The sequence below is a fragment of the Trachymyrmex cornetzi genome, unplaced genomic scaffold (assembly GCF_001594075.2).
Source record: "Trachymyrmex cornetzi isolate Tcor2-1 unplaced genomic scaffold, Tcor1.1 scaffold205, whole genome shotgun sequence".
NCBI lineage: Eukaryota > Metazoa > Arthropoda > Insecta > Hymenoptera > Formicidae > Trachymyrmex > Trachymyrmex cornetzi.
In genome coordinates this window covers 329,835-344,122 of record NW_017296691.1, presented here as the reverse complement: position 1 = coordinate 344,122, position 14,288 = coordinate 329,835, and the positions used below count along the sequence as shown (strand labels likewise).

The 14,288-nt window shown below is 41.1% G+C and overlaps 1 protein-coding gene across 7 annotated transcripts in view; it reads right to left on the bottom strand.

Annotated features, from left to right (window-relative positions):
- GluRIB (Glutamate receptor IB) overlaps window positions 1–14,288 on the bottom strand; it is a 239,239-nt gene that overhangs the window by 121,315 nt on the left and 103,636 nt on the right. Inside the window, exon 1 of one of the 7 annotated variants that reach the window (XM_018505400.1) lies at window positions 21–38. The exons of the other annotated variants lie outside the window; for them this stretch is intronic. The gene's annotated coding sequence lies outside the window, so the exon portion shown is untranslated. Of the gene's footprint in view, window positions 1–20; window positions 39–14,288 lie in introns of those variants that run through there. 7 annotated transcript variants of the gene reach the window in all.

Sequence of the window (14,288 nt, the reverse complement as noted above, 5' to 3'; positions counted from 1 at the left end):
GTCAAACATATTTTACTTACTATTCCCGTCTCGTTCGCCAGGTGGTTAGGCCAGATTAAAATCGCGCATGCGAATTCGCGCGTGCCTTCGCGCACGCCAGTATCGTATAATTTCCTGTTTGTTGTTTGTCGACAGCAGCGGGCTGGGCGTTCGTTGAATTCTGCAATTCGCGAGGCAGCGCGCACGCAGGCGGACTGGCTCTCGTTACGTGGCAGATTGTACGGTGCGAGATGCATCCGGCCGCAGCGTCCTATCAAGATAGCCTATGTCGCGTCGGATAATTAACTAATAGACCGCGATACGTGAGCGAAATACGTATCTAGCTCCGGCATCATCCGGATGGCTCGCGTTTGAATCGTGTTGCGGCTCTATAATTATACCGAGCCACGTCGGGCCACGTTGTAGCATAATTAAATAATTTATTTATTATTATAATTAATCGTTTTTCTATGTAGATGTGTATATTATTTGGTATAGGTATATATATTATACGTACACACAAAATCGATATCAACGGAGTATCTTGATGGCACTTACTTTTCCATCAAGCACTGCAATCGATAAATTTTATTCACGATTTACGTTGAGATATTTTGCCACGTTCGTACTCACTTTTAGTCACGCATTCCGCCAAGCCGCGAAACAATCGCTCACGTTACGCGGTCAAAATGCAACGTCACTCGCTACAACAGGCAGCACTCGCTTGATGCACGCGTTAAATGCATTTTGGCTCGTCCGTGTTTACAGTGATGTCGGTTGAGACTCATAATTTAGTTATATTTGTACATTATAGTTATAAATGAGATGTAAATGTTATCATTAGATATCATTGTGCGTGACATGCGCTAACTATATGGATCCAAAGGGTATGGGTAATTGTAGCGGCGCAAAGAGCGAAATAGGATGCGTAACAGTTATTATTAGTACCTCGTAAATACCATATTGTCGGTGATCTAATTAATTTAATTTCTTCGTACAGTTACCTCTGTAATTACGCTAGTCGCATCCGGTTCAACTATGTTATGCGAGATAACAAAATAAATGATCGCGTCCCACGTGTGTAATACAAACGAGACTCCTCATCGCGGCAAAGTTCGGGAATTAATCAAAATTTCCGGTTCGTTCAAAATTGCACGACGGTCTCTGTCTATTGCGCATTGTAATTACTAATTTAATTAATTACGAAAAGTGATATCATTACTTTATGTAACGAAAGAAGTGAACGATTGTAAGCAATTACAGTGTACGATTCTCGGTTAATTAATTACACGTAATAATTATAACGCGTGCAATATTTCGTTTTATTTTCATAACAAGTTTACGTAGCTTTAGTAACATCAACGAAATTATATTGTCATTGGCAAAAATTTAAATTTGGAGAGAAAATAATTTATATAAAATATCGGAGGACATATATGAATACATCGGAGAATACTTGCAATTACGGATTCAGTTTCATTGCTTTATTATTTTTGTTATTATTAATACTACATAACAGAAAACGCAATTAGTAAAACAGCAAAATCTGCATTTAACTTTTTAACTTTAAATTGTTTTCAACATACATTAAATTGTCGTTACAAGGCAGACGAACGATTAATCGATCGGAGTTATTTGTCAGAAATTAGAAAAGCAACCGTTTAATGATTCGTATTAACTATTACGCGACAGTCTTTACTGTATATTTACAACATGATTATGCCACACAGGTCGGGCATACCTCGTATCCATGTAAATTGGCAATCACCGTCGAAATTAGTGTTTCCCCGTTAATGCGAGCTTGGGTCAACACAATTTGCTCGGAGTATCTATCCATCAGAAATCTCAATCCGTCCGTCGGTAATTTTATTCGTGTCCAACCTGGATGTTAGCCCACGCTCGGTTGTATTCATTCCCCTCCCAAGATCAAGCGTATTCAAAATACGTGCATTTTCCCATGACAAAATTTAATCGACATGACGGATAGGCACTGTAATATGTTGTAAAATTAATCGATGAAATCTGAGTAGGTAATATAGATAATGTAGAGTATCGAAGTACAGACGTTGTAATGAATGGAAATACGAGAGAGAAAGAGAAAGAGAGAGAGAGAGAGAGAGAGAGAGCTGCAAGGAAATAACTTTAATTAAAGACAATGTTCAGCCCTGCATTTATTATAGATATAATTACTACACGTCATAAACTGGTGGAATGTAATCCTACTGTTAAATAATATATACTTAATGCGGTCATTACTTGCGCAAAAGATGTAACGAACTCCGCAGCTATGGACAGTCGCCACCAAACCCCGGGCACCAAGTTATTATGAAGCAGTCACCATTATCCAGCCGGTACAAGGAGCTACTATTTGGCAAAGAAGATTAAGCGCTTTAAGTCCGCGAGGAACTTTGCGCTAAGTAAGAGGCGCCCAAGCAAGAACGTTCTTAATCATGTAAAAGGGAGCTTGCCTTAAAAGCTCTTTCAAATAATGGCGATGGTTCCACCAGGCAAAAGATCTCGCCTTGCGCACACCGTTCACTCTCTCACCTTTCACCGAAGATATACATACTCTATTGTTCCACGATTTACGATCGAATAGAGGAAGCCGAACGAACAGTTCCCGTTAAAAGTGATCAATCCGATGGGTATAACGTCCTCTATGGGATTCAGAAAACGGTGTAGTACCTCTAAGGTACTTCTTGAACAAAGAAGCAATAGCATCTACGTATCGATCAAAGAACTTGGTCCAGCTATTTTGTTATTCGATCATACAAAACAGTTTTCAGATGCAAGTTCAATAAAACCGAAGAGTGGACAAAGGATCGATTACATACAATTTATATTGTAATCGCGACAGTATAATATATATATGTTAAATTTTAGTTTCTACTCTTAGAAACGGTAGCTCAATGAATTTCCAACAGGCTTGAAAAGAGGAAGAGATAAGCAGAGCAAGCGAGACAATTCTCTTACAATCTCCTTTGATACCGTCTGCTAAGATAAACCCCAAATCAGAAGTATCTACGGCAATTTTGTATAATCATATAAAAACCCGAAACAAAATATTTTAATTTTACAGTTTCAATGTGTAATCGTAGATTCTTACCTTAACCCCCGTATGATATTATTTCACGTTATTCCATGAGGGAAAGGATGAGCTTGCGAAAAAATCAGGACCCCCCACTGCACCTCCACACCACCGCCTCTTTCTCTCTCCCTTTAAGTACCCGCCGTCATTTTCCCCTGGAGCCGATTTTTCAGTACCTAAGTACAGGTGGTGATTTATAAAGTGGGAATGCAGCCCGTGGCCCGTGTGCCCGCTCACGGCGATCCATTACAGTCTCCTGCTGCTTCGAGTCATAATATTTCCCTCCGATCCCACCGCCGCCCCTCACCACAGCTCGTACACCATCTTCGCTCTTCTTCCAGGATCTCGTATACCACGCCATCACCGCACTTTATGCATACCAGGACTCTCTACACCTCCGCGCTATCCCGGCAAACATTATAACGCCGTGAGATTATGAATTTTGTATACGACTTGGCGGATCTTTCCGCGAACCCTCTGCCGTCTCGTAACCTCTCCTTCTTAGCTCCCATCTTTGCACCACCCTCCTTATTCCTTTCTCTCTTTCCTACTAGTAAACACATCCGGACGTTGCACTACTAAGATCCGAGCTTATGTAAATGTTCAGAATCTGGTATTGGTAAAAGTGCGGTGCATATGCGCATGTCTGTCTGCACGTCAGTACCTTCACCTGAGGATGTGTGTGGAAGAGGATTTTAAACTAAAATATGCATTATCAAGGATCATCCTAGCGTGTTGGAAAATAAATCCTATTATAGAAAGCTTCGAGATGTTATTATTATTTCAAGTAATTGTACTTAATTCAGAAATTATTCAAAATCTTTCAATAATTGTAATAATCACAGTTTACGCTTTCATTAATAAAAATTTATTACTTTATAATATTTGTCTTGTAATTATTTTCATTTCCTACCTCTTTTATCATTTTTATATTTTATTACACAATTTGATCGTAAATGGACAAAGCGATATATTATCGAGAATTTCTTTAAGAAATTTCTTTTGTTTTAAACATTTTTAAGACCAAATACGCTTGTATATATGTATAATAAAACTAACATCGTATTTTAGAAAGAGAATTTTGAAAGATGTTCAACATCTTTGATTTTCTAGTAAACGTTATAAGATTGGGAAATTATAAATTTTGTATACGATGTCGTCTCTCAGTCGTACCGTTTCGAATATCGCTTGCGCCTTTTCTTTCCGTTTCTCTTTCTTGGCAACAGCAACGCACAAATATTGAATCGGCAAAGTTATTGTCCCCGCACAATTCTATTTCCGCTTTAAATAAATGTAAAGACACTCATATATTATTTATTCAGTGTTATATAACGGTCATAACTTACGCTTTCCCGAATCCATCAATCAAAATAAAAACAGAATATAAACCCCAGCGTATTAGCAACATAATAAATACGTAATACATTACTTGCAAATTGATATTACAATGTCACGGCGTAACTTGAAAAAGGATATTTCGCTTTACTTTATATAATATCCCCGGCGCCGAGGCGCCGTTCAACGCCGTTATTTTTTCTTTCTTTTTTTTTTGGTAACGGTACACGGTGAGATTGTACATTTTGTATAAGGCCTGACGGATCTTGTCAGGAGTTCCTTTTCATGCCGCTCCTTTTCATCGCCCGCAGGTAACAGGTTCCCCCGGATAAAGCATCACGAGCAGCCACTCTTATGTAAATACCCGTGGTCCGTTGCTCAGCTCGAGCGTTCAAGCTCGTACGCTCACGTGGGTTTGCAATGGTACAAGAAGAGGACTCCGTCTCTGTCCTCGATGCTTATCCCGTGTCTACATTGTGTACAATGTTGTTTGAGACGAGTATCCGCCACTTCACTTTTCGTCCGAATGAACTTTGTTTTGTCTCTCTCGATATATTGCTGTTCACGGTGGCTTGGTCGCCTCTCAAGGAAGACCACGCTCTCGGAGATACCCTCTTTGAGATTATAGCGGAACGTAAAACGAGAAATTCGTAAAATACCTCCCTCCCGGTTATATATATATCTATCGTTGCGTGTCCCCGAGTACCACATATGGGAAGCACTCGATCGAGCATCAACCGGAAGCTCTACGGGAGATTGAACGGATGCGCTCATACGGCATGCAGTCGCTTCGGAATCATATGCTCCGAAATTCGTGCCCGTAAGCGGATTAGTATGAAATGCTCCTAGGACGCGTGCAATAAAACGGCGGATAAAACCCCACGGGGACCGACCGAAGAGTGCTTCAGAATTGCCGGCGAAGCGAAGGCGAAGGACGAATGCATTTGCATTCCCGCTCGTAATTCATCGGCAACGTTGGGTCGCACATGCGTGAAACGTATGTGCCACAGTGTTTCTTGCCCGTTTTGGTGGTATGTTAATAAAAACATCAAGAGAGTATGTAAAGTATTTCGTAATAACGGATAGTGGCTCGTGTTGCGCTGGCACGGAGCAAAGGAGGTTTATTGCTTCGCCGAGACTCACAACAAGCCTTCTTTGTCGACCACGCGAGTTCGATGTGCATACTTGCGACAAGTGCATCGATCGCAAACTATAAACGGAAGATAAGCGTATATCTAATCACCAGTAATACAAAAAGCTCTTATCTTTTTATTGACCAATAGATAGGAAAGCCGTTGGAAGTAAAAAAGTATAGTTATTCCAATTAACTGGGTGAAAGGAAATGAGATTTCTCTAAAACTTGAACCTTGATTTTTGTAAATACGAGATTTTTTAACAAGTGGACGCAAAGGACGTAAAAACTACGTTGATTTTAGATGTATTAAATTAATTAAATATGTATTTTTCTATATTTAATTTATACCCCTGAGATTACTAGCAAACATGTGTTTTTATTTTAATTTTATACATAACTTTATATGCAGAAATATCAGATATTTATTTGTATTTATCTTCCTTTAATTCAAATCTTGTGATTTCCCCTGTGTCCACATTTGAGGGATCCGCCCAGAGCGTTCAATAAATAATAACGCTCTATCATATCTTCCTAATATATTTTCATAAACAATACGTTATCAATTCAATAGTCGCTGCATTATTATTCACTTTTCGCGTAACTTGAATGATACATATTCAACAAGTAGTATTTTGTCTTCAATTGGGAAACAATTATGTTTCAGCTTGTACCAGACTGTCGAGAATCGTAGTAAACAGTGGATGTCGTAAGATGTCGAGTGGCTATCAGTAATCCCATTCATCGCAAGTGTCGTTTCCCTTGGTTTAAGCGAGTCTCCAAAGTCGATACGGTGCAACAGCGAGAACTCGGAAGTACAGATGTTCGAGGGTCGTGCACGCCATCGAGCATCGATGCGGGTATACGGTGGATTACAGCGACCATCCATGGGGCCACGTGAATGACTCGGGTCCTTTTCATAGAAGAATGGCTTTTCCGTGTCGGTGAATTCAGTGGCCGGCGCGGCACAATCGCAACGTACTACTTGGTCCTCGGCTCGTGAACGACAACGAGGACCAGCGGCGAATGTCCGAATATAGGAGAGAATGCGAGGGAGAAGAAGAAAGTCCCAAATGTCCTCGTAGACTCAAGGGCAAGTATTCCGCTACCAGGAGGCACCTGATTCCGCGTCCTGCTCGATTTTAAAAGGTTCATGAAGTTAGTCACGATCGAAGCGTATTCCTCGAATTCTTCCGTCTCAACTTCGACAGTTTCCTTTGCTTCTTCTTCTTTTTTCCTCTTCTTGTCTGCTTCCCTTTTCTTTTTATTTCTCTTTCTCTTCTGCTTTTCTTCGCTGCCTTTACGCTTTCATCCAACTCTCTCCTCCTCAACTTTCTCCTCTTCCTCTTTCAACGAGCTTTCTGACTTACTTTCTTTCTCTCAAAGTGCAGTACCCACTGCTGCAGCGATATCACTTTCCGATAAAAGTCAAGCCGTATGCCACCCCGAAAAGAGCTAAAGGCTCTACTATTACACAACGCGGAGATAGAGAAAGCGCTACTCCGCATAGCCGCATCGCCGACTTGACGATGTGGGATGAACCGTTATGCACGGCGATCGTCGAAACTTCGGTACCTACGTGAATTTTATTACCGATTGTCACACCAGTGGATATAGCCGTTGGTTTAATGCGGCGAGCGGAACGTTTCTTTACCACTTTGGTTTGTGTTTTTCAGCAAAACGGTAGATCAACTGTGAAACTAATTCGTCGAGAGAAGATCACTTTTTAGTTTTTGTTCCTAAAACCTACGATATTTATTGTAACCTCGTAAAAGAAAAGTATTCTTTTTCAAAATTGAATTTTATTAAAGTATATTTATTAATGAAGAAACAAGAAAATCTCGCATGCATGATATGATGTTGATACAGTTATTATATTAACATTTTCTTTTTCATCTCTGTATTTTGCTTATGCATTTGGTAGTACACAAAAAGTTTCTCTGCCTCTCTGCAAAGTTTTATTATAATAATGATTACATCTATTTAATTAACAAAATTAGTAAGGTATGCTTAAAAACCGAGATTAAAAAATAACGAACTCGTTGAGATTCATACAAATGCGTGAAAAGACGATGTTAATTTTAATGAAAGTTAACGAAAACAAACTTGCAATTTAATATCTATGATAATAAAAGTTTTTACATCAGTAAAACGCGACTAACGAAGTACAGATGATTTTAGTCTCGATATAACAGATGCGGGCAAGTTTGATCGACCAATGCACAGTGGTTGCGGACAGCTTTAATTGCCTGGCTTTCGGTAGATGTGTAGGAACTTAATCAAGCAACAGTAGGTACATGTTGCGACATCGTAACAATGAATCGTCCAATGATGATGACAACTTGAACTCGCGTCAGGATCCGATTCCATTCGACTCCGTCGAGCGAGTAGATTATCTGGCATTAAGATGTTCGAATATTCTGGTAATCCTTTCGTAATCATCCGAAATACATGATTCTGTTCAACGAGTCTGTAGTAATACGACGTAATGCGATCATTAGGAAAAGCGAGCGCCTTTGACGTTTCCGACTTACGGACAAGAGACAGCCGGGAAAAGACGTAATTGACTCGAAAAGATGTACATGAACTCTCGACTTGAGAAAGACGACAGAGAATAGAAGGAAAGCGGAGAAGGAATAAAAGGCAGCACACAGGCGTGGATCCTCGAATCGGCTGACTTACGCGATCCCTTTGCTTTTAACTCGGAGAAAGGAAAAAAGAAGAGAAGAAAGAAAAGAGTGGGATATAAAAAGAGAGAGAGAGAGAGAGAGAGAGCCGGCCTTGCGAGCTCGAAGGCGGAAGGAAAGGAAACCCGGAGGTGGCTGGAGAGAGAAAGCAGAAAGAACGGGGCCCGGGTACTATCTCGGAAAATTATGTCAGTCCTATCTCAGGCTGAAAGCAGAGACGAGGATGAGAGAACGAGATATGAAATAACTGGAATAAAAGGGAGAGTGAAATCTCGTGCTCGAACGGGACACCGAAGGAATAGAAATATTACTATTGGGATAAACTCTGTCCCGCGTTCAATTTCTTTATACCATCTTTCTTTAGTGTATCTTATCGGTGTACCACCTCGTTTTTCCACCCTTTGGCGCACCCCTCTGAAGATTAATAGTTGATGCGCGATAAAAATTTTGTATGAAAACTGCTTTCGACCGAAAACTCCCGGCGGCCCCGCGTGACGGAAATAATTACGCGATATCGGAAAATACTTGCGCCCAGTCGGGGGAGGATTTTGCTCAGCTATATATCCAGCAGATTATAAAAATTTCCCATCGTCGGTACTTGACCGCGCGTCCGCATTGTTCTCGGTTGTGTTTACGGCCACGGTAAATGCAGTAAGACCAAGAATAAAGTCCCATCTATGCGATTATGAGCCATCCGCTTACGTTTACTTCCTTCGCCTCTTTTCCCCGATGCAATATCCGTAAATTTAATTTTTTTTTTCTCCTGGTGTATCCACGTTGTCGGATCGACAACATGGCGGAACGATTCCAGGAGAATCGATGTTAACTCGAAACTCTCGTTCGCCGGCTGGAAAAACGGAAGTAAAAACAAAGAACTCGGGGCATAATCTTGTTTTGTTACGGAGCCAATACAAAACAATTCTAGCATCTAGCAAATAAACGCGGCGAAGTACTTGATCACGAGTTCCAAACGATATTACACGCTATGTCGCTAAACGAGATTGAGTGCAATTCATTAAAAGTAAAAATTATATATAATCCAGATTTTTTATTATATTAGATATTAAAAGAATCGTTCATTAGTAAAATACACTTACTGATGTAATTTACACGCAACTCGTTATGGAAAATGTTCAACAACTTTTAATTGCTGATTAATTAAGCATGAAAAAATTAAATAATTGTAATAAGTTAAAGTGTGCGTATATATATTAAATATAACGTCGCAATAATCACAGTTTTACATGAAAACAATTAGAACGAGCATTTTTATTGAGCTACTTGTGTTACGTTCCTTCTACACCTACTCTAATTAGAATCAATCAATCCATCATATTTCTCGAGGCAAACAAGCTTCGTTATATAAGTTTAAGTTTCGCTAAGAAAAATTTTCTTGTGGATTAGTTTATGATTAAGGATTAACTTTCGCTGAGAACTTGCATTTGGAGTAAAGTTAAAATTCTTCTCTTTGTTTTTGAAGTAATATTCGCGTTTCTTGTCGGGAGAAAGAGGATATCGAAGTTTATACGGTTATATTACATCCCCCTAGCTAATATTGAATACGTCCCCAAGCAGCTTGCTTGATAACCCGCACTCGAGGCAGAGAGAAGAGAGAATCCATTCGACCATCGTTCCTTCGAGATTAGGAGGAGTTTGCGGAGACTTCGAGGAAGATCTGTTTGGTCAAGGACGATCGGGCTATTACCAAAGTCGCGCTCGTCTGAGTTACGATCGCTAAAGCTTACACAAACCCCAGTCCAGCTATTGCGGCTATTCAGAAATCGCAAGATGCCTTTCGTACAAACGTCTTAAGTCCACATCTGTGAAAATCGAGTGAAAGCCCCTTCCCGATAAGATGCTTGGCAAAAGAGCCACGAGATAGAATATCACATAAAATTAAATCGATCCATCACTGACACGTTATACGTGTGGAACGGCTAGCAAAAAAATCCCTACTCGATCCATATTCATTTATAGCCGTCAGGCTATTTGCTAGACCGATAGTACTAATCTGAACCTATTTAACTCTATTCGACGCCATTTGGCTTGATTCTCGAACGTGAAAAATTTGGCATAAGTAGACGAGTGAGATCTGGATAGGAAATGAGCTCATGCGAGATTATCCGAAACGTGGTTTCCAAGTTTCAAACGGCAGACCGCGATATCGATTCGATGAGCAAATGGGCGTTCAGCGCGTTCGTCGACGAGTAGAATGCGATCAAAATTTCAAAGGGGACGAAGGGAGAGAGGAACGAGAGGTGAGCTCGAATAAAGATACGAAAGATCCGAGAACCGCTGACGTATAACGCACCATAACTATTATCTCTTTTCTCTCCACGAAAGAAAACTTGGCACTCGGCTGATCCTCCGAAGTATCCGGCGAGTTAGCGGATAGAAAGAGCAGGAGGAGGGTGTTGGATCGAGGACGCTTTGGACGGGGTGGGCGGCGGGTGGGAAAGCTCTAAGATTACTGAATGGGCTTCGCCCGCGCTGCTGGCTGCGCTCTCGGGGTCGTGGCTTTATTAACACGTCTTACACGGTAACGGGATCTCGTGCACGTTAAGAGGTAGGTATATGGAGGCAACCGGCAGCTGTTGCTAACGCAATTTCCCCCCTCCCTCAATATAAATCCTCTGGACCCGCGATATTGAATCAAACGATATAGCGGGCGGCTTTATCCGGTCATGGCATCATGCGCGCGCGCACACGAGTATGCTCTTTCTAGAACATCCTCCATAGCGACTCCCGACTAACTAGATCCTTGATTCGGTCGGTCGACCGGATATAGCAGATACGGATATAGGACGGATCTACCGGAATAAGTCGTCGCGACTTTGTGCGATCGCGAGAGAATAAGAAAGACAGGGGAATGAGTGAGATATGGTGGATGGGTAAAGGACCGAAAGGAAGCTCTCTCTCCCCTTGCTTTCTCCCGTTGCGCGCTACAGTAAGGATGGCACATCCATTAAGCGAAGACCAGAAGCAAGTAAAAGGATTTCAAGGTGGAGGGACTAGCCAAGCTTACGCGGTAATTGCGACTGGAGCAATGAACGATGCCGTTTACGATTCCTCAGTACTTATCGATCGATCGATAATTAGTGTGAAAGAAAAACGGGAACGAGAACACGGATAAATTCAAGAAGGATGAATCTTGCTAGCAATTACTTTTTCACGACTGTTCGCTATGAGCTCTTCAACGTTAGTTACGTTACCATTGGAACAACTTGCGATGCCCTTGTATTTTATATCAATGCGATTCTTCGAAGAGCTAGAACGGAAAACGCGATCAGTCATGGATTAGTTTGTCGGATCGGAATGACATGAAAGATCTTTGAAACAGCATAGAGGCACGTTCGGCTGAAGAACAGACAAAGGTGATTGCATGAACAACGAAAGAGAACCAAGTCCGAAAACTTGGACCAAGGAAAAAAAGGAAGAGTGGAATGGACGAGATGGAGAGAGACCGAATCGAGACGAGAGGTGAACTTTTCTTCCCTGTCTTCTTGCGAGCATGATCTCGTCCAGAAAGCAACGGAACGCCCATTACGCTGCGGACGAACGAGCTCCTGTGATCGGCGATGAGCCGAGGAACGGGGTGAAATCGCATGGCGAAGAGGGGTATGGGATGCGGGGACACAGAGGGAACCGATGAACGAGGGGAGAAAATCGAAAAACTAAACCTTTCCGTAGGAGATTGGGCAACGGTACGTCTCGATCAGGACGATGGTTTCGGGATGCGATTTTCTCGCGCATAGAGTTGCTGATTGCGAAGGTGCAACATCAGAATGTCGGCTACGTAGACACACTATACATTTTCCGATTTGGCTGCGGGAATAAAAAGACAATTCGCTCCGTAGACCCACCCGACGAATGGTTCCCGAGCGAGATAGAAATATCGCCGGGGACAATTTATTACTTCCCTCTCGCTGGGTCTCGTTACAAGGGACCGCCGTAATCTTACGTCGTGCATTATCGGAAGTGTGTTACTTTCTTCGCGATTAACTCTGCATTATTTACGGCGACGTGAGACGAGAATCTTGCAAGGGCGAGTAAACATCACTGTAAATATCTTTTATAAAATAATATATAGGTGCCATGCACTTGCCTTTCTACCGAGGCTCTCTTTTGCGTCACATATTATTTATTCCGAATACTTCGTGCGTAATAATTCTGACATGAGTTCGGAAAGTCTTTACAGCCTTCGATTATCCGTCGTGTGGGACGGCGAGCAACGCGGCGGCCGCTTTAAAGCGGCTCAAGGCTATTCCTCATACCTGCATAAACGCCGACGTTATATAGAGAGATTATTTCCGATCGTGCGATAGTTTCACGATCGAAGGAATTGCAACACGGCGCATGATCGGCTTCGATGCAAACACATCCTCCGATACGTGGCCCGTTTCATGGCCGATGAGGCGCGCAACAGCAAGTGCGCGTGCACGTGATACGTGTTCGCGGAAGCCTCGATTGCAAGAGAAAACGTCATTTTTGTTAACGGACTTCGTACATCTACAGTGAAAATTTATTTCAAACTAAAAAAAATCATACCTTTTTAGCGAACAATCGATTATATTTGATGCAGCAGGCACGTGAAGATTAATTTGCTTGCTAAAACGTACTTAAAATTATTCCGGAAAGAACGCTTGAATGCTATCACTGCTTTCTTTCGACAAAGATTAAATTTTTCATTCGTAAAATTCAGGTGTTATATTGACAATTAGGCACCGGTGCAAGTTCGTGTCTCGTACCAAAAGGTAAACTCCGCCTTTGTACATCGATTCCAGTGATCGTTGCAGCTTGCACACACAGTAAATCTCTCGACTATTATTAGGCTCCACCCTGCAAACTTGGTTCTCTGCTCCTTTGCCGCGACTCGAACCAGTTAGCTACTATGTTTGCTGTTCCACCGAACAATCCAAGGGTATTGGCAACATCTGGCGGTACTTATCGTTCGACAGGAACGTCAACTCGAAGAAGGTAGAAGGCCTGGTCTTAGAGCGCATGTACGCAAGGATGACATTTAGGAGCTTGTGTAACAAGGACTAAACCTGCCATTCAAATTGTCAGGAGGTAGAACTAAGGGCGGGTTCCATTAGTTTGTGTAAAATAGATCCAAATGAGAGTTTTCGGACTTTAAAGATTCCCAGTGAATTAAATATGTACCTACGTCATCAAAAGGTATTTACAATAAAAATGAACAATCTCGTATGAAATATTCAGGCGCAATTTAAAAGTACGTGAAAGTAATATTTATTCTTAAATTTCTTCTTAAATTGTAATTTTATAGGTTCATGTATAAATTTCAAATTGGAATGTCGATTGTTATTCCTTTTTACGGTTTTTTTTTATATAGATTAATAAAAAGAAAGACATTCTAACAAAGGCAAAAAGTGCCTTTCTGACTTGCAAATAACAAGTTTTCCATTCCCTTTGTTCCCCTATGTTTCTTTATCGGTACATAGACAGGTTAACGCGGCACAATATGTGAGCTTAAATCCATTTTGGTCTATATATTTCGACAGGAATATTAATTTACGGTCACAGAAGCGACGTCAAAGAGCGCGCGAATCTTCAAAGCTTTCACTATAATAACCATCGCGACGAATTTTCCTTTTTTGTGTAGCACAGCATATGCACGTTATATAATAATAAAAGTCTTATAATAGTAATATTAATCTCAGTTTATTACCCTGACAATGATGAAACGTTTCGAAAATGTTTAAAAGTTCAAATATTTGCAAAAATTGTCTAGAGTTTCATATTCAAAAGGTACGGATGCTAAGAAAAAGAGTGAATGAAAATAAAATAGATATTATTGAGAGTAAGCGAGATAACGGATATAACGAAAGATCGATCGTACAAATCGTCGCAATTGTTCGTCGATGCGAACATAGTGCAGCGCTGGCAAAAGCGATTGTTTCATATTTTCCAAAACACGAAAAAATCAGGCGACACCGGTTAAGCGCCATACCCGGTATATAAAATACACACGAATTTCGGAGTACATAACGTTCATATGTGCAATGAGTAATGGCAGGCGTCTATCATTGGACGCGTGTGCCTGACA